Here is a 19,545-nt window from a genome sequence, read left to right as displayed (position 1 = left end):
GAGCTTGCTAACTGCCTCCCCTAGTTATACTGAAGTAAAAGGATTTCCTCACCTTTCTTATAATTGATATGTTTAGATTATGATGTGGCCAGGACATCAAAAAGTTTCTGCTGTCACCCTGATCATAGTTATGCTTCATTATTAGCACTGCTTTAAGACAAATGGAAAGAGATGGAATTCTTAAGAAACATTGTTGGACATACTTAGGATTACTGTAAAGTAACCAACACATTTATATATTCTCAACAGTGTTAAAATTTTTATTGTAAGAAAAAAAGCGCAAATCATTTGGAAACAATACAATATACATTTAGAGAATTCTTTTATTATTCCATTTCTCATGCCTCAAATGTATGAAAAATAGTCTTTAAGGGCAAACTATTGATTGAAGTTATAAATTGGTTCTAAGACATCAGGGAATTGTCCTTCAGACAAGAAAAATCACAATGTTTTTTTATTTCCTTTCTTGGTACACAAGCCAAATGAACTGAACACACACCACTGTGCGCAATAACTTGTGCTCAGAAGGCCCTTTCCCTTGCTTGGAAACAAAGAAATAACCACAAGTGAAAAAAGTATGACATTCATGGTAAGTAGCAGTACACAGGGCAAGATTAAACCATTGCAGTTTCAGGGGATAGGGGCATGGGAAGATAGTGATGGAATGTCTATGCTGTGTTGCTGCCATCTATGTGGCACCTAAAACTAATATCCACACACTCTGCTTTAGAACACAGAAACCTCAGACATAAAAAGGTCATAAGCGGTCCTTAACTATGAACAGCTGACCACAGAAGTGTCTGTTTCTCAGAATGCCAGTGTCCTCCACCAAAGGCTCTTTGTGTTTATATTTTATGTCTGTCCTCCTGAAGGACCCACACACTTATTCTGTTCTCAAAGTGCCTGCTGATCCTGCTCTCCACTCCTGCCATTGCCTGGGTAGCTATTGTCATATTTGGACTTTGTAAGAAAAGGAACTGTTATTTGCTGAAGGCCATCAAGGGAAACTATAGTGCAGACATTAGAGTAAATAGGTTAAAATCAAATGTTTATAATCAGACTGATTTACTGAAAATCCCTGCTCCTCTATTTCTAACCTAGCAGACTTTGGGCAAGTTGCTTAATGCCTGTGGGTCTCTGCATTCTCATCTGTAAAATGAGAACACTAGTAGCATCTACCTCACAGGATCATTGTGAATATTGAATGAGGGACTGTATTTATCAGGCTTAGTCTGGAATATATTGGATGAACATTCAAAAATAACTATTATTCATTTGCTCTTTGTGAAAAATGTGCTTGAAAGCCTCAGTCTTCAACCTAGAAATGAACTCAGAAATAGACCATTTTGGTTGAAGAACAGAAAACCCTGATAGCTGTATCTGAAAAACTCCACATACAAACAGACAATGACCAGATAACATATGAAGATAGAACTTTGAGCTGCAACCTGGAGCAATACAGCCCAGGAAGTCAACCTATCTACAGAACTGAATCCAAGAAAACCAACTACTATCTGCCACAACCAGCTCAGGAAACTGAACAATAACCCTTGTAACAATCAGCTCCATACAGCCAGGATTTAAATAATAATTGACAGCTTCTTTAATTTTTGCCCCAGCTTCAAATTGAGGACCAATTGGAAAAAAGTGAAACTGTATTCCCAACCAATCACAAAGGACACCCCACTTCTAGTTAGACCACCTATTGCTACCCCATGCCAACAGCCTCCAATCAGGGCACACCTGAAGCCTTCCCTTTTCTCCACTGTAATGCTTTCTCCTTCTGCCTGCCTATGAGTGTCTACAAAATGCAAGTCTTGCTAGTTTCCTCTTTGTGACAGCAAGCTCTGAATCCTAGTGTTTGCTTGTTCTCATTTAGGCAGTCTTCATTTATTTCCACACACCTCTCAAACCACAAAGCTAGGCTGTTATAGTAATGGGGGCAAGGATTGATCTGCTCTTGGCTCACCATTATAATGCCAGCACTTAGCACAATGTTTGGTTCCTAGAGACAGAATGAATAAATAAAAATTTCCCTTTTCTATCTGACTAGCTTTAGCACACTAGTGAAGGAAATGGAAACTGTGACCAAAGAGGGACTTTTTTTTGAGAAAAGAGGTTAGGTAGGTAAGAGATCTTGGGTAAGGTGCAGCTTTTCCACTGTTTGAGCAATCTTGCTTGGATCACTGTTCTGGAAGCCACGCAGGCCTCTTCTCCACAATATTCACAATATTAGACAGCAGTAATGCCCACTTATAAGGTGTTTTTTAAGATTTATTAGGAATCTGTGAGTCAAAAGAACATGAATGAGGGCCTAGGGAATGAAAGAGAATTATTTTCTTTGTATGTCCTATTGTTCTGTTTATATTTTTTACTACTATACACAACTTTTAAGATATAGAACATGAAAAAAGAAAAAACTTTAATATTACAGTGCTATACACACATTGAATTTTTTTTCTTTTTTTTAATTGCATTTTAGGTTTTGGGGTACATGTGATGAACATGCAAGATTGTTGCATAGGTACACACATGGCAGTGTGATTTGCTGCCTTCCTTCCCCTCACCTTATCTGTCATTCCTTCCCATGCTATCTCTTCGACCTCCCCACCCCCCCATTCCTCCCCCATTTCCCCCCAACAGACCCCAGTGTGTAGTGCTTCCCTTCCTGTGTCCATGTGTTCTCATTGTTCAACACCAGCCTATGAGTGAGAACATGCAGTGTTTGGTTTTCTGCTCTTGTGTCAGTTTGCTGAGAATGATGGTTTCCAGGTTCATCCATGTCCCTACAAAGGACACGAACTCATCATTTTTGATGGCTGCGTAATATTCCATGGTGTATATGTACCACATTTTCTCTATCCAGTCTATCATCGATGGGCATTTGGGTTGGTTCCAGGTCTTTGCTATTGTAAACAGTGCTGCAATGAACATTTGTGTGCATGTGTCCTTATAGTAGAATGATTTATAATCCTTTGGATATATACCCAGTAATGGGATTGCTGGGTCAAATGGGATTTCTATTTTTAGGTCATTGTGGAATCGCCACACTGTCTTCCACAACGGTTGAATTAATTTACACTCCCACCAACAGTGTAAAAGTGTTCCTATTTCTCCACATCCCCTCCAGCATCTGTTGTCTCCAGATTTTTTAATGAGCGCCATTCTAACTGGTGTGAGATGGTATCTCAATGTGGTTTTGATTTGCATTTCTCTAATAACCAGTGATGATGAGCATTTTTTCATGTTTGTTGGCCTCTTGTATGTCTTCTTTTGTAAAGTGTCTGTTCATATCCTTCGCCCATTTTTGAATGGGCTTGTTCGTTTTTTTCTTGTAGATCTGTTTTAGTTCTTTGTAAATTCTGGATATCAGCCCCTTGTCAGATGGGTATACTACAAAAATTTTTTCCCATTCTGTCGGTTGCTGATTCACTCTACTGACTGTTTCTTTTGCCGTGCAGAAGCTGTGGAGTTTGATTAGGTCCCATTTGTCTATTGTGGCTTTTGTTGCCATCGCTTTTGGCATTCTGGTCATGAAGTCCTTGCCTACGCCTATGTCCTGAATGGTTTTGCCTAGATTTTCTTCTAGGGTTTTTATGGTGTTAGGTCTGATGTTTAAGTCTTTAATCCATCTGGAGTTAATTTTGGTGTAAGGTGTCAGGAAGGGGTCCTGTTTCTGCTTTCTGCACATGGCTAGCCAGTTTTCCCAACACCATTTATTAAACAGGGAATCCTTTCCCCATTTCTTGTTTTTGTCAGGTTTGTCGAAGATTGGATGGTTGTAGATATGTTGTATTTCCTCTGAGGCCTCTGTTCTGTTCCATTGGTCTATACCTCTGTTTTAGTACCAGTACCATGCTATTTTGATTACTGTAGCCTTGTAGCATAGTTTGAAGTCCAGTAGTGTGATGCCTCCTGCTTTGTTCTTTTTGCTTAGAATTGACTTGGCTATGTGGGCTCTCTTTTGGTTCCATATGAAGTTTAAGGTGGTTTTTTCCAGTTCTGTGAAGAAGGTCATTGGTAGCTTGATGGAAATAGCGTTGAATTTGTAAATTACTTTGGGCAGTATGGCCATTTTCATGATGTTGATTCTTTCTAACCATGAACATGGAATGTTTCTCCATCTGTTTGTGTCCTCTCTTATTTTGTCGAGCAGTGGCTTGTAGTTCTCCTTGAAGAGGTCCTTTACGTTCCTTGTTAGTTGTATTCCTAGGTATTTTATTGTCTTTGTAGAAGTTGTGAATGGCAGTTCGTTCTTGATTTGGCTCTCTTTAAGTCTGTTACTGATGTATAGGAATGCTTGTGATTTTTGCACGTTGATTTTGTATCCTGAGACTTTGCTGAAGTTGTTTATCAGTTTCAGGAGATTTTGGGCTGAGACAATGGGGTCTTCTAGATATACAATCATGTCATCTGCAAATAGAGACAATTTGATTTCCTCCTGTCCTATTTGAATACCCTTTATTTCTTTTTTCTTGCTCTGGCTAGAACTTTCAGTACTATATTGAATAGGAGTGGGGAGAGAGGGCATCCTTGTCTGGTGCCAGATTTCAAAGAGAATGCTTCCAGTTTTTGCCCAAATAAATAAGAAATAATTATAATTTTTCACATTTTTTGAAGATTCTGTGTGGGACATATTTTATTGTTTCAACAATAAACTACAGTGAAATTACTAAAATGGACTTTTGACACAGAAAGGGTAGAATCATCTAAATTGGATTTTAACATGATTTTTTAACTTAGTACACACACATTAAACTTTTATTTACAAGGTGTTATATTAGGTATGAGGAAGTTTATAAAAGTGTGGAAGAGACTTTTCCCTGTCTTAAGAGATTGGTTCATATAGAGCTATTTTTAAAAATTCTTCTCAACTAAAATGTAATGTTGAATAAGAAAAATGATAACTGATGTGTCCCCGGATGCAAAGGGAAGAAAGGATGCTTCTTATTGAAGTAAGGAAGACAACATACAGGAAAGACATTTGCCTTTGTGTGAGAAGCTGCTTGAGGATTTTAATAAAGATAAGAGAAGGACATGCTAGGCAGAAAGCAGGAGCAAGGGGTCAGAGAAAAATGTGCCACAAATTTTTCTGCTGAATACCCAGATACCACTGTAAATTTCTGGTATTCATTACAACTGCAATTAATCAATCATTTAACCAACTTTTAAAAACTATCTCCCATGTGAACTCTTGAGTTAGTTGTGACTTTTTTTAGTTTTATTTTAATTGACATGTACTAATTGGTTAATGATAAAATAAGGATATTTAGCATATTCATCACCTCAAATATTTATTATTTCTTTCTGATGAGAACATTCCAAATCCTTCTAGTTATTTTGAAATATGCAATACAATACTGTTAACTATAGTCACTTGATCATGTAATAGAACATCAAAAAGTTTTCCTCCCTCTCGCCTAACAGTAACTGTGTATCTGTTGACCAGTCTTGCTCCATCCTCTCTCCCTGTTATCCTCTGATAATCACTATACCATTCTCTGCTTCTAAGAGGCCATTTCTTTCTTTTTTAGAGATGAGGTCTCACTCTGTTACCCAGTCTAGAAGGCAGTGAAGAGATCATAACTAACTGTAACCTCAAACTCCTGGGCTCAAGCAATCTACCCACCTCAGCCTCCTGAGTATCTGAGACTATAGGCATGTGCCAGTATACCCAGGTAATTTTAAAAGTTTTTTTTTGTAAAGACAGGGTCTTTCTATGTTACTAGTCTGTTCATAAACTCTTGGTCTCAAATAACTCCCCCTCCTTGGCCCAGCAAAGTGCTGGAGTTACAGATATGAGTCATAGTACCCAGCCAAGATCCCTCTTACACGGGGAATATTTCTAGATTCTGTGTATGAGTGTGATCTTGTGGTATTTGTTTTTCTGTTCCTCATTTATTTTATACTAATGTCCTACAGGTCCATCCATGTTGCAAATAACAATGTATCACCCCTTTTTATGGCAGAATGATATGCCATTATGTATATAACTACATATTTTAGAATCATTCATTTGTTGATGGACACAAGTTGATTCCATATGTTGGCAATTATGAATAGCCCTACAATAAACATGGGAATGAAGATATCACTTTGGTATACTCATTCTTTTCCTTGGGTAAATACCCAATAGTGGCATTTTTCATAATGGCTTTACTACTTTACATTCCTGCCAACAGTTTATGAGCATTCCCCTTTCTCTGTATTCTAACCAACAATTGTTATTTTTGTGTCTTTTTTATAATAGCCATCTAACTGAAGTGAGACGATACTTTATTGCAGTTTTGATTTGTGTTTCCCTGATAATTAGTGATGTTGAGCATTGTTTCATATACCTATTGGCCATTTGTATGCCTTCCTTTGAGAAATGTCTACTGAGATCCTTTGATCACTTATAATTGTATTATTATTATTTTGCTGTTGGGTTGTTTGAGTTCTTTGTATATGCAGAATATTCGTCCTTTGTCACATTAATAGTTTGTAATTATTTTCCTCACTCTACAGGTTATAGAAACGTTTTAGTTTGATAAAGCTCTATTTGCCTATTTTTGTTCATGTGATCTGTGCTTTTGAAGTCTTAGCCATAAAATGTTTTCCTAGACCAATGTCATGAAGCATTTTCTCTGCTTTCTTTTAGTAGTTTAGTTCTTACACTTAAGTCTTTAATCCATCTTAAGTTAGTTTCTGTAAATGGTGAGCAATAGGGGCCTCATTCCATTCTTTTGCATATAGATATCTAGACTGTCCTTCTTCCAGTGAAAAGGTGCTTTTGTCAAAAATCTGTCAGCTGTAAATATGTGGTTTTATTTCTTGGTTTCTTATTTGGTTTTATTGGTCTATGTGCCTGTTTTTATGCCAGTGCCATGTTGTTTTGGTTACTATAGCTTTGTAGTATATTTTGAAATCTGGTAATGTGATGCCTTTAGCTTTGTTCTTTTTGTTCAGGATTGCTTTGAGGTCTTTATGGTTTCATATGAATAACAGAAAATTTAGAAGTTTTCTATTTTTGTGAAGAAAGTCATTGGTGTTTTGCTACAGATTGCATTGAATGTGTAGATTGCTTTGGGTAGTATGATCATTTTGAAAATATTATATTTTCCAATTTAAGAGCATAGCTGTCTTTCATTTGTATGTGTCCTCTTCAATTTATTTGATTAATGTTTTGCAGTTTTCATTATAGAGGTCTTTCATCTTTTTTATTAAATTCATTCCTAGATATTTCTTTGTAGCTATGATAAATGGGATTGCTATCTTGATTTCTTTTTCAGCTAGTTCATTATTGGTATATAAAAATGTTAATGGTTTTTGTTTGTTGATTTTGTATCCTGCAACTTCATTGAATTCAGTTATCAATTCTAAGGGCTTTTTTTGGTGGAATATTTAACTTTTTCCATATATAAGATTATGTAGTCTGCAAAGAGGCATAATTAAACTTTCTCTTTTTCAATTTGGATGTTTTTAAATTTCTTTATCTTGACTAATTTTTCTGGTAGAACTGCCAGTACTATGTTGATAAAAGTAGTGAAAGTGGACATATCTATCTTGTTCCAATTCTTTCTTTCTTTTTTTTTTTAGTTTTTATTATAACTATATTTAACAATATAATAATCAAAAACCTGTTTATATTAAAGATTACTAGAAAGACTTTTAAATTTCAATGGTGGTTTCAGAGAGGATGTTTTTCTTCTCACAGTTTTGAATTATCAAATTTTCTTTTTTTTTTTTTCTTTTTTTTAATTGCATTTTAGGTTTGGGGGTACATGTGAAGAACATGCAAAATTGTTGCATAGGTACACACATGGCAGTGTGGTTTGCTGCCTTCCTTCCCCTCACCTGTACCTGTCATTTCTCCCCATGCTATCTCTTCCCACTTCCCCACCCCACTGTTCCTCCCCCATTTCCCCCCAATGGACCCCACTGTGTAGTGCTCCCCTCCCTGTGTCCATGTGTTCTCATTGTTCAACATCCGCCTGTGAGTGAGAACATGCAGTGTTTGATTTTCTGTTCTTGTGTCAGTTTGCTGAGAATGATGGTTTCCAGGTTCATCCATGTCCCTACAAAGGACACGAACTCATCGTTTTTGATGGCTGCGTAATATTCCATGGTGTATATGTACTACATTTTCCCTATCCAGTCTATCATCGATGGGCATTTGGGTTGGTTCCAGGTCTTTGCTATTGTAAACAGTGCTGCAATGAACATTCGTGTGCATGTGTCCTTACAGTAGAATGACCAATTCTTAAAGGAAATAAATAAAGCCTCTCCCCCCAACCCCCAAAATTCAGTATAATTCTATCTCTGGGTTTGTTGATGTATAGCCTTTATTTTGTTGCTCTATATTCATTTGATGCATAATGATATGGTTTGTCTCTGTCCCCACCCAAATCTCATCCTGAATTGTAGTTCCTCTAATTTCCATGTGCTGTGAGAGGGACTAAGTGGGAGAAAACTGAATCATGGGAATGGTTTCCCCCATACTGTTTTTATGGTAGTAAATGGGTCTCATGAGCTCTGATGGTTTTATAAGGGAAGACCCCTTTTGCTTGGTTCTCATTCACCTTTTGCCTGCTTCCATGTAATATGTTTCTTTGCTCCTCTTCATCTTCTTCCATGATTATGAAGACTCTCTAGCCTGGTGAGTCAACTAAACCTTGTTCCTTTATAAATTACCTAGTCTTGGGTATGTCTTTGTTAGCAACATGAGAACAGACTAATACAGTAAATTGGTATCAGTAGAGTGTGGCACTGCTGTAAAGATACCCCAAAATGTGGAAGTGACTTTGGAACTGGGTATCAGACAGAGGTTGAAACAATTTAGAAGGCTCTGAAGAAGACAAGAAAATGTGGGAAAGTTTGGAACTTCCTAGAGACTTGTTGAATGGCTTTAACCAAACTGCTGATAATGATATGCACAATAAAATCCAGGCTGAGGTGTTCTCAGATGGAGATGAAGAACTTGTTGGGAACTGAAGGAAGGTGACTCTATGTTTTAGCAAAGAGACTGGTGGCATTTTGCCTCTGCCTTAGAGATTTGTGGAAGTCTAAAATTGAGGAAGATGATTTAGGATATCTGGCAGAAGAAATTTTTAAGCAACATAGCGTTCAAGGGGCGACTTACCTGCTGTCAAAAAATTCAGTTTTAAAAGGGAAGCGGAGTATAAAAATTCAGAAAATTTGCAACCTGATGATGTGATAGAAAAGAAAAACCCATTTTCTGAGGGGAAATTCAAGCCAACTGCATAAATTTGCATAAGTAATGAGGAGCCACATGTTAATAGTCAAGTAAGTGGGGAAATGACTCCAGGACATGTCAGAGACCTCTGCAGCAGGCCCTCCCATCACAGTCCTGGATGCCTAGGAGGAAAAAATGGTTTCATGGGTGGGGCCTGGGGCCCCCTGCTATGTGTAGCCTAGGATCTGCAACCTAGCTGCTCTAGCCATGGCTAAAAAGGGCCAAGGTATAGGTCAGGCTGTGGCTTCAGAGGCTGGAAACCCCAAGCCTTGGCAGCTTCCATCTGCTGTTGAGCCTACAGGTGCAAATAAGTCAAGAATTGAGGTTTGAGAACCTTCACGTAGATTTCAAAGAATGTATGGAAGTGCCTTGATGGATGTCCAGGCAGAAGTTTGCTGCAGGGGTGAGGCCCTTATGGGGAATATCTGCTAGGGAAGTACAGAAGGGAAATACAGGGTTTAAGCCCTGGCACAGAATCCTCTGTAGGGCAATCACAAGAGAAGCCACTGTCCTCTAAACCCCAGGATGGTAGATCCAATAGATTGCATCATGTGCCTGGAAAAGCCACAGACACAACACCAGCTATTGAAAGTAGCCGGGGTTGTGGGGGGAGACTGTAACTTACAAAGTGACATAAGTGGAGCTGCTCAAGACCATAGGAATCCACCTCTTGCATCAGCACAGCCTGTATATGAGACATGGAGTTATTTTCTTCAGAAATGAAGAAGAAATAGTCTTTCCCAGTTAAGCAAAAATTCACACCACTACGCAGACTTTACAAAAAATTCTAAAGATAATATTTCATGTGTAAGTGAAAGGATGGCAAATACCATGAAAACATATGAAAGTATAATTCTTACTGGTAGAAGTAACTTACTATCAAATTTCAAATACTCCATTATTGCAATGGTGGCAAATAACCTTTCAAATCTCTAGTATGAAGATTATAAGTCAAAATGGTCAAGGATAACTATAAAAAAGAATAAGTTTCTAAGGAACAGACAATATAAAAAGATGTACATTAAGGTAATAAAATTAGAAACTGAGGAAGGAGGGAAAAAATGTAGAGTACTTACATGTGATCAAAGTCAGACTGTTATCAGCTTGAAAAAGTGAATATACATTTTTTTTAATGTAAGCTCCATAATAACCACACGAAAAAAAATGTAGCAGAAACACACATGAGAAAAAGGAAGGAATCAAAACTTATCACTATAGAAAATTGACAAACCGCAAAGGCAAATAATAAGAGAGGAAGAAAGGTAAAGGGTTATATTATAAAAAAATAAAAAACGATTAACAAAATGGGATGAATAAGTCCTTATCTACCAAAAATAACCTTGAATGTAACTTGATTAAATTTCCCAATTAAAAGATAGAGAGGGGTTGTAAAGAAAAAAAAAATCAAGGCCCAACTATATGCTTCCTACAAGAAACTCAATTCACCTGTAAAGACACACATAAACTGAAAATGAAGGAAGGGAAAATGATATTCCATGCAAATGGAAACCAAAAGAGAGCAGGAGTCATGATACTTATGTCAGACAAAATAGACTTTAAGTAAAAAAGTATAAAAAGAGACAAAGAAAATCACTATATGATGATTAAAAGGTAAATTCAGAAAGATTAGCAATTGTAATTATATATGCACCCAAAACCAAACAACAATATATTAATATATTAATTGAATATAATTAGAAAGAGAGTGATAGAGTAAATTAAATATAATTAGACATAGAGTAAAGTGCAATAAAATAATAGTAGGGACTATCAACAGAGGACACATCAAGGAGCTTTCAAGGTTATTTGATGGGGAATGACCTAAGGTCACTCCAGCCTCTGAATGAATGAATATGATGTGCTTATATTTAGGATTATTCTTTCCTGTGATGACTGCAGATGACTAAGTGCTTAATTTCCTATTCTTCAGGATAAGTTCTTTTTCACATTCTTAGGGTGAGTTTTTAAAAATATATAAACAAACTTCAGTAGGGATTAGTTCCCCATGTATCTCTTAGGAATTCTTGGACACATCAGAATCCAAATAAGGGATATAACTTAGACTCAAACTGGCTTGCACACTACACAGAACCTCCATGCCCCATGGATAAAGCTAATTAGAGAAAGTGAAAACCTAGGCTGGTTGGGAATACAGAAGAGACAAAGCTAGATAACAGAGACAGAATAAGTAGGGTATTGAGAGGTTAGATGAAAGCATCTATTAATGGTCAGAAGTAGAAAAATGCTGCATGGACAGAATTTAGTATCTGGAAAGGGATAGACGATTGAGATGAAAGTACCAATGTTTTTGCTGGAATGTTAGAGTGGTAGGTGGTTCACATGATGGATTCTGGCAGACAGTATAGACCACTGATTTTTACTTTCCTGGAGTAAAATTCTTATGGCTTGGCTGAGTTACATCACCTCCATTCCCAATTCAGTAAGTAGTAGCTTTTATTACTGAAAGTGCTCTATCTTATAATGTGTAAGTGGTAAAACCATATGCATAATGCAAATAGATGGGTATACTTAATCTCATAGGAAGAGAAAAAGACGCCAACACAAATCACTGACCAGAAGACTTGACGTTTTACTGCCCTTAGAATCAGTGACCAAGATTTAGTTATAGGTGAAGCTGCATTATAATGAGATCCTTCTGGTGGATTTGTAACTAAGTACTCTTGGATGAGGTCCATTCAGACCACATGACACTGAATTCCACCATTGCACATGATAAGTAATCATCTATGAATACAGTGAATCTTAATGGTGACTGTCAGTTTTTTAAAAGTCCATTTAAATGGGTAAATTTATAGTTATGCATTTGACTCTATTTATTTTTTCAGTACATGCCACAAACTTGACATATTAAAACTTTAAACAGCACTGGTGTTCTTCCAATTTTTAGAGTAAAGTTTATGTAGTTGAGATAAGCTATTGACTATACATTAATGCTAAAATGTGGTTAGTCATTCGGGTTGTAGTAATAAGAAAAATCATAACAGATTGCATTGCTGAATGTTTACAATATGCAAGAAATTTAAGGTAGCTTTCTAAATGCTCTATGTGCAGTACATTTACTCCATTCTTTTAAAAACATAAGATAGGTACTGTTTTTTCTTTCATTTTAAGAAAAGAAACTACATCTTCATTCTCCCAAGAATGTACAGTTATAGAGTGTGGGAATAGGAATTGGAGACCAAACCTATCAAATTCTAAATCCATATTCTTGACTGCTACTCAATACTGCTACTTATTCTTAACAACAAAATCAGAATGAATACATTTAATATATTTATTAGCATTATGTCCTGATACTGAGAAAAGGAAACAGAGAAATTTAAAATGTGCTGTGTTTACATATGACAAACCCACAGCCAGCATAATACTGAATGCAAAAAAGTTGAAAGCATTCCCCCTGAGAACTGGAACAAGACAAGGATGCCCACTTTCTCCACTTCTATTTAACATAGTGTCAGAAGTCCCAGCCAGAACAATCAGGCAAGAGATAATGAAATAAATGATATTTATATTGGAAAAGAGGAAGTTTGCCAATAATATGATTGTATACGTTGAAAACCTTAAAGATTCTTACAAAAGACTGCAGAATTGATACACAAAATCTGCAAAGTCTCAGGTTTTAAAAGCAATGTACACAAATTAGTAGCAATGCTATGCACCAAGAATGGTCAAGCTGAGAATCAAATTGAGGACTTAATATCCCTTACAATAACTGCAAAAATTAAAATACCTAGGAATATACTTAACCAAGGAGGTGAAAGATCTCTGTAAGGAGAACTACAAAACACTGCTAATGGAAATCACAAATGACACAAACAAATGGAAATACATCCCACATTCATGAATTGAAAGAATCAATATTGTGAAAAATGACTATAATGCCCAAAGCAATCTATAGAGTCAATGCAATTCCTATCAAAATGTCAGTGTCATTTTTCACATAATTAGAAAAACAAATTTTAAAATGCATGTGCAACCAAAAAAGATCCTGTATTGCCAAAGCAATCCTAAGCAAACCAAAACAAAACTGTAGACATCGCATTACTAGACTTCAAATTATACTACAAGGCTACAGTTACCAAAACAGCATGGTACTTGCATAAAAGTAGACATACAAACTAATGGAACAGAATAGGAACCCCATAAATAAAGCCAAATACAACCAACTAATCTTTGACAAAACATACAAAAATATAAATTGGGAAAAGTTCACCTTATTTAATAAATGATGCTGGGAAAACTAGATAACTGCATGCAGAAGAATGAAACTGGATGCCTATCTTTCACCTTATATAAAAATCAACTCAAGATGGATCAAATACCTAAATCTAAAACTTGAAACCATAACAATTCTAGAAGACAAACTAGGAAAACTGCTTCTTGACATTGTCCCAGGTAAAGAATTTATGACTAACACCCCAAAAGCAAATGCAACAAAACCAAAAATACATAAATGGGATCTAATTAAACTAAAAAGCAAAAGAATTAATTATTAGACTAAATGGACAACCCACAGAATGAGAGAAAATATTTTCAAACTATGCATCTGACAAAAGACTAATATCCAGAATCTACAGGAAACAAATCAACAACATAAAAACAAACAATCCTATGAAAAAGTAGGCAAATAACAGGAATCAACATTTTCCAAAGAAAATACATGAATGACTAACAAACATATTTTTTAAATGCTCAACATCACTAATCATCAGGAAAATGCAAATTAAAACCACAATATGATACCAACTTAACTCCTGCAAAAATGGCCATTATTAAAAAGAAACAATAAATGTTGGCCTAGATGTGGTGAGAAGGGAATATTTACACACTGATGGTGGGAATTTAAATTAGTACAACCACTATGGAAAACAGTATGGAGATTTTTAAAGAAGCAGTTCTACCATTCAATCTAACAATCCCATCACTACTCAAAGGAAAAGAGTTTTTATGTCAAAAAGACACCTGCACACATATGTTTACTAGAGCACAATTCACAATGGCAAAGCTATGGAATCAATCTAAGTGCCCATCAACCAATGAGCAGATAAACAAAATTTGTATATATACACTATGGAATACCACTCAGCTACAACAAAAAATGAAATAATGTCTTTTGGCCAGGCATGGTGTCTCATGCCTGTAATCTCAGCACTTAGGGAGGCTGAGGCAGGTGGATCACCTGAGGTCAGGGGTTCAAGACCAGCCTGGCTGACATGGTGAAACCCCATCTCTTCTAAAAATACAAAAATATGACCAGGTGTGGTGGTGGGCACCTATAATCCCAGCTACTCAGGAGGCTGAGGCAGGAGAACCACTTGAACCCAGGAGGCAGAGGTTGCAGTGAGCTGAGATAGTGACATTGTACTCCAGCCTTGGTAATAATAGGGAAACTGTCTCAAATAAAATTAATAATAATGTATTTTCAAGCAACTTGGAGAGAGCTGGAGGCCAATATTCTAAGTGAAGTAACTCAGGAATGGAAAACGAAATACTGAATGTTCTTCCTTATAAGTGGGAGCTGAGCTATCAGTACACAAAGGCAGACAGAATGATAAATGAACTTTGGAGTCCCAATTGTGGTGCGTGGGAAGAGAGTGGGGGATGAAAACCTACATATTGGGTGCAATGTACACCACTTGGGTGACAGGTGCACTGAAATCTCAGACTTCACTATACTACTATTTATAACCAAAAACCACATGTACCCCTAAAGATATTGAAACAAAAAAAATTAATTTAAAATCTGCTAGGCTTAATCAAGAAGTATTTCTTACCAGGGAAAAAAAGGTGGTAATGAGTTCCGCTGCAGCAGACTTAAATGTACCTGCCCAGCATCTCTCAACAGAACAACGACATTCACAGCTCAGCACTTGAGCTCCTATAAGGGACAGACTGTCTTCTCAAGCAGCGCCCTGAACCCTGCATATCCAAAGAGACACCTCATAAAGGAGAGCTCAGGCTGATATCTGGTGGGTATCCTTCTGGGACAAAGATAACAGAAGAAGAAACTGGCAGCAACCCTTACTGTTCTGCAGCTGCTGCAGGTGATTCCCAGGCAAGCATGGTCCAGAGTGGACCTCCAGCAATCCTACGTCAGAGAGGCCTGACTGTTAGAAGGAAAACTAAAAAACAGAAAGAAATAACATCATCATCAACAAAAAGGAAATCCAGTGAGAGACCCCAACCAAAAGTCACCAACTACAAAGACCACAGGTAGATAAATGCATGAAGATGGGAAGATACCCATGCAAAAAGGGTGAAAACACCCAAAACTAGAGTGCCTCTCCTCCTCCAAGGGATCACAACTCCTCACCAGCAAGGGAACAAGGCTGGATGGAGAATGAATCTGATGAATTGACTGAAACAGGCTTCAGAAAGTGAGTAATAACAAACTTCTCTGAGCTAAAAGAACATGTTCTAACCCAATGCAAAGAAACTAAGAACCTTGAAAAAAGGTTTGACAAAATGCTAACGAGAATAAACAGCTTAGAGAAGACTATAAATGAATTGATGGAGCTAAAAAACGCAACACAAGAACTTTGTGAAGCATACACAAGTTTCAATAGCTGAATCGACCAAGCAGAAGAAAGGATATCAGAGATTGAAGATCAACTCAATGAAATAAAATGAGAAGGCAAGATTAGAGAACAAGAAGTAAAAAGAAATAAACAAAGCCTCCAAGAAATATGGGATTATGTGAAAAGACCTAATCTATGTTTGATAGGTATACCTGAATATGATGGAGAGAATGAATCCAAGCTGGAAAACACTCCTAAGGATATTATCCAGGAGAACTTCTCCAACCTAGCAAGACAGGCCAATATTCAAGTCTAGGAAATACAGAGAACACCATAAAGATATTATTCAAGAAGAGCAACCCCAAGGCACATAATCGTCAGATTCACCAGAGTTGAAATGAAGGAGAAAATGCTAAGGGCAGCCAGAGAGAAAGGTAGGGTTACTCACATAAGGAAGCCCATCAAACTCACAGTGGATCTCTTGGCAGAAACCCGACAAGCCAGAAGAGAGTGGGGGCCAATATTCAACATCCTTAAAGAAAAAACTTTCAACCTAGAATTTCACATCCAGCCAAACTAAGCTTCATAAGTGAAGGAGAAATAAAATCCTTTAAGAACAAGCAATTGCTCAGAGATTTCATTACCACCAGGCCTGCCTTACAACAGCTCCTGAATGAAGCACTAAACATAGAAAGGATCAATCAATACCAGTCACTCCAAATACATACCAAATGGTAAAGAGCATTGACACAATGAAGAAACTGTGTCAACTAATGGGCAAAACAACCAGCCAGCATCAAAATAGCAGGATCAAATTCACCCATAACAATATTAACCTTAAATGTAAATGGGCTAAATGCCACAATCAAAAGACACAGACTGACAAATTGGATAAAAATTCAAAACCCATTGGTGTGCTGTATCCAGGAAACCCAACTCATGTGCAAGATAGACATAGGCTCAAAATAAAGGGATGGAGGAAGATTTACCAAGCAAATAGAGGGCAAAAAAACCCAAAAAACAAAAAACAAAACAGCAGGAGTTGCAATCCTAGTCTCTGATAAAACAGACTGTAAACCAACAAAGATCAAAAGAGACAAAGAAGGGCATTATATAATGGTAAAAGGATCAATGCAACAAGAAGAACTAACAATCCTAAATATATATGCACCAAATACAGGAGCACTTTGATACGTAAAGCAAGTTCTTAACGACCTACAAAGAGACTTAGACTCCCACACAATAATAGTGGGAGACTTTAACACTCCACTGTATTACACAGATTAAGACAGAAAATTAACAAGGATATCCAGGACTTGAATTCAGATCCAGACCAAGAAAACCTAATAGACATATACAGAACTCTCCACCCCAAATCAGCAGAATATACATTCTTCTTGGCACCACATCACACCTACTCTAAAATTGACCACATACTTGGAAGCAAATCACTCCTCAGCAAGTGCAAAATAACAGAAATCATAACCAACAGTCTCTCAGGCCACAGTACAATCAAATTAGAACTCAGTATTAAGAAACTAACTCAGAACCGCACAACTTCATAGAAACTGAACAACTGGCTCTTGAATGTTGGCTGGATAAACAATGAAATGAAGGCAAAAATAAAGATGTTCTTTGAAACCAACAAGAACGAAGACACAATGTACCAGAATCTCTGAGACACATTTAAAGCAATGTCTAGAGGGAAATTTATTGCAATAAATGCCCACATGAGAAGCAAGGAAAGATTTAAAATTGACACTCTATCATCAAAATTGAAAGAGCTGGAGGAGCAAGATAAAAAAAAAAAAAAACTCAAAAGCTAGCAAAATACAAGAAATAACTAAGGTCAGAGCAGAACTGAAGGAGATAGAGACACAAAAAATCCTTCAAAAAATTAATAAATCCAGGAGCTGGTTTTTTGAAAAGATCAACAAAATAGGCAGATTGCTAGCTAGATTAATAAAAGAGAAAAGAGAGAAGAATCAAATAGATGCAATAAAAAATTCTAAAGGGGATATCACCACTGATTCCACAGAAATACAAACTACCATCAGAGATTACTACAAACAACTCTATGCACATAAACCAGTAAACCTGGAAGAAATGGATAAATTCCTGGACACTTGCATCCTCCCAAGCCTAAACCAGGAAGAAGTTGAAACCCTGAATTAGCCAATAAAAAGAGCTGAAGTTGAGGCAGCAATTAATAGCCTACCAACTAAAAAAAGCCCAGGTCCAGATGGGTTCACACCCGAATTCTACCAGACATACAAAGAGGAGCTGGTATCACTCCTGAAACTATTCCAAACAATCCAAAAAGAGGGAATCCTTCCCAAATCATTTTATGAGACCAACATCATCCTGATACCAAAACTCGGCAGAGACTCAACAAGAAAAGAAAACTTCAGGCCAATATCCATGATGAACATAGATGCAAAAATCTTCAATAAAATACTGGCAAACCGATTGCAACGGCACATCAAAAAGCTTACCCATCATGATCAAGTAGGCTTCATCCTGGAAATGCAAGGCTGGTTCAACATATGAAAGTCTATAAAAGTAATTTACCACATAAACAGAACCAAAGACAGAAACCACATGATTATCTCAATAGACGCAGAGAAGGCCTTTGACAAAATTCAACAGCTCTTTATGCTAAAAACTCTCAATAAACCAGGTATCAATGGAACATATCTCAAAATAATAAAAGCTATTTATGACAAAATGACAGCCAATATCATCCTGAATGGGCAAACACTGGAAGCATTCCTTTTGAAATCTGGCACTAGACAAGGATGCCTTCTCTCACTACTCCTATTCAGTATAGTATTGGAAGTTCTAGCCAGAGCAATCAGGCAAGAAAAGGAAATAAAGCATATTCAATTAGGAAAGGAGGAAGTCAAATTGTCTCTATTTGCAGATGACATGATTGTATATTTAGAAGACCCCATCGTCTCAGCCCCAAATCTCCTGAAACTGATAAGCAAATTCAGCAAAGTCTCAGGGTACAAAATCAATGTGCAGAAGTTGCATGCATTCCTATGCACCAATAACAGACTTAAAGAGAGTCAAATCAAGAACGAACTGCCATTCACAATTGCTATAAAGAGAATAAAATACCTAGGAACACAACTAACAAAAGATGTAAAGGACCTCTTCAAGGAGAACTACAAACCACTGCTCAAGGAAATAAGAGGGGATACAAACAGATGGAAAAACATTCCATGCTCATGGTTAGGAAGAATCAATATTGTGAAAATGGCCACACTGCCCAAAGTAATTTATAGATTCAACACTATCCACATCAAGTTACCTATGACCCTCTTCACAGAACTGGAAAAAACCACCTTAAACTTCATATTGGAACTAAAAGAGAGCCTGCATAGCCAAGCCAATTCTAAGCAAAAAGAACAAAGCTGGAGGCATCACACTACCTGACTTCAAACTATACTGTTACCAAAACAGACAAATAGACCAATGGAACAAAACAGAGGCCTTGGAGGCAATGCCACACATCTACAACCATCTGATCTTTGACAAACCTAAAAAAACTAGCAATAGGGGAAAGATTCCCTGTTTAATAAATGATATTGGGAAAACTGGCTAGCCATGTGCAGAAAGCAGAAACTGGACCCCTTCCTGACACCTTACATTAAAATTAACTCCAGGTGAATTAAAGACTTAAACATAAGACCTAACACCATAAAAACCCTAGAAGAAAACCTAGGCAAAACCATGCAGTACATAGGCATAGGCAAGGACTTCATG

The sequence above is a fragment of the Saimiri boliviensis genome, chromosome 5, assembly GCF_048565385.1.
Source record: "Saimiri boliviensis isolate mSaiBol1 chromosome 5, mSaiBol1.pri, whole genome shotgun sequence".
In the NCBI taxonomy this organism is placed as follows: domain Eukaryota; kingdom Metazoa; phylum Chordata; class Mammalia; order Primates; family Cebidae; genus Saimiri; species Saimiri boliviensis.
Note: the sequence above shows the minus strand (reverse complement) of the source record.